The 2,480-nt window shown below is 45.9% G+C and overlaps 1 pseudogene across 1 annotated transcript; it reads right to left on the reverse strand.

The window, feature by feature from the left end:
- Positions 1-388: 388 nt before the first annotated feature.
- On the reverse strand, positions 389-1,177 carry LOC310785090 (cilia- and flagella-associated protein 300 pseudogene; annotated as a pseudogene). The gene has a single exon. The product of its transcript is annotated as a cilia- and flagella-associated protein 300 pseudogene (transcript).
- Between the last annotated feature and the right edge of the window lie 1,303 nt (positions 1,178-2,480).

Consider the following 2,480-nt stretch of genomic DNA (forward strand, 5'->3'; position numbering starts at 1 on the left):
CAGGTAAAAAGAAGCGGCTGGCTACTGCTCATGTCTTGGAGGATCATGGAGCCAGTTTCGGGTCTCCCCAGATTGGCAGAGGGTGGAGCAGCAACCAGGATAAATAAATTAAAATTAGCACTAACGGGGGATAAAAATGGGATAAAAAAAAATCGGGGAAAAAAAATATATATAAAAAAAAAAGATGTTAGGCATCGGATAGCATCTTCACTTCAAGTTTCTGGTTCAGGTAAGGACTCGTTTTAAGACCTAGACGCGAGAGCGGCGCGGCGGTCTGATGATGGGAGATAAGTGGGTCCCCGGGCGCTAACGCTCAGAATGAGCGAGGAGCGCCCGGCTAGCAGGGTAATAAGGTCATGGCTTGCTCTCACTTTCTGTCATCAAACAGTCAGTGCAGGAACGTTGCCAGGTCTTGGCTTCCCGTCCCATAGCAGTGGGAGAACAGAGCCACGTGTCGTTTGAAGGGGTCGACTATCATGTAGGCAAATGTCTGCTCCTCATCTCGTCTCCCAGGGTAACATGGCCCGTGCTCATCGCAGGCACAGACTCTCAGCACTGTCGAGATGACCCTGATCGCCTTGGTCTCTGGATCCTTCTGCACACTGATCAGGTCTTTGTAGATTTGCTTTGTGGTGCTGACGTAAGGGCCGACGGTGTCTTCGTACTGACAGAGCTCTCCTCCCAGACACAGGTGCTTGAAGAGGCGGAACAGAAACTCTCCTCGCTCCTCTCTCCCGACCACATGGTAGTGGTCAGACACTTCCTCCTGCAGCATCTCTCTGAGCTTGTCGGGGTAGACGTCATGGAAGCCTTTAACCACATCTCCAGAGGGCCTCAGGATGCCACTGGTATAGAGTGTGTCAAACAGCTCCATGGAGACCTTACTGCATGGCACCACCTCCACATCAACAGACACCACTGGGCTGTCAAGAGGCACCACCATCTCCCTCAGACTGGCTATGACGTTAGGGTCTCTGAAGAAACTCAGTGCAAAATGTTGACTGTTGTAAGGGTAGAAGTACTGATCAAAGCTGTAAGACTGCGCTGAAATTCTGCCCAACATGGACCATTTCATCAACAGTCTTAACGTGTCTTTGTTCTGTAGGAAGGAGAACTTCTTGGAACGAAGATGATTGAAATAAAATGTTGGATCAAATGGGCATTTGTCTCCTGCCATGCTACTCTTCGGTTGTTCCAGAAAGAGGGCTACAATTTGAGTGAAAATGTTTTCTGTTTTTTTTAAGACATCCCAATACGATGTGAAGAGTGTTGGGTCCTTTATTGTGACATCACTGATGATCAATTGTGATGTCATCAGTGATGTCATAAATCCTTCCTGGCTCATGCTATCCACCTTATTTTTGAATGCCCCACTGTAAAAAAAGAACCGTGGGTACAAGGTCCGGTTTAACGTGACTCATTGTTGCCGCTTGCCATTTCCTTTGTTATACTCTGGCTGCAGACCCGAATTATAAACCGGAAGCTGGAGTCCGTTATAAAAGTTATAAATATAGTCACGTTATAAACAACTAACCAACGCTGGAGGTCCGTATGGAAACTCGAAATGTGTGTTACTCGAAATGGTTAAAAGTTAAATCAATTTGGTGGCGTTTTACTGTCATGTAACATAGCTAGCTAGGCGCTAACATTAGCCACAGTAGTAGCCGACTACCCACAATGCATTACGTTATCCCAGCACCCGAACGACACGGCTGTAGAGCAGAATGGCTCTGCTGTAAAAGGGTAAAATCCTCATAGACGCTTTTTTTGTCGGGGCTGGGGGGTTATCTAAATTGGTTACACCGGAAATAGAACCCATACTTAATGTAAGGCAAAATGGCTGCCAAAAATAAGGTGGATACAGTATAAGTGGTGGATGCCACAGAAACATCCAGTCCCATAAACATAAAACACCATCACCAAGCCTCCAGTCTGACAAAGAAGAAGCTCCTGGCCTGGTATGTATATCAGTTGTGGGACCCCACAGACGACCTCAGGCATACCTGATGCAGCATTTGTGTGAGTATTTTGTCTATGTATTAGCGGTTCGCGGTCTTAAAGGGATACGCACACAAATGAGGGATATACACGCAAATGCTGCATCAGGTATCAATGGGTTAAGCATTTGTTCAAGGCTTGAACCCCTGGTATTGCTGCTTGCGGCTATATTTATGATTGTTTCTTACTTTAGCTCTGAAAGCAGAATTATGGGGGAAACAATGGCAAACAGGCAATTAGTAGCCTACAACTATTATTATTCAACAGTAGCTCTTTTTATCTGTATTGCAAAGAATTGTACATTGATGTGACATCATCGGCGACTTGAGTAGAACTGTTGACATCATCGGTAACCTGGCCACTCACTGATGACATCATCACCGATGACATCACAATTGTTCATTGTCATTGGTGCGACCTGGCCACTTGCTTTCGTAGAACTGTATGACATCATGAGTGACGATGTCACAATGTGTACTGTA

Source organism: Poromitra crassiceps (genome assembly GCF_964638095.1).
Source record: "Poromitra crassiceps genome assembly, chromosome: 11".
NCBI classification, from domain to species: Eukaryota; Metazoa; Chordata; class Actinopteri; order Beryciformes; family Melamphaidae; genus Poromitra; species Poromitra crassiceps.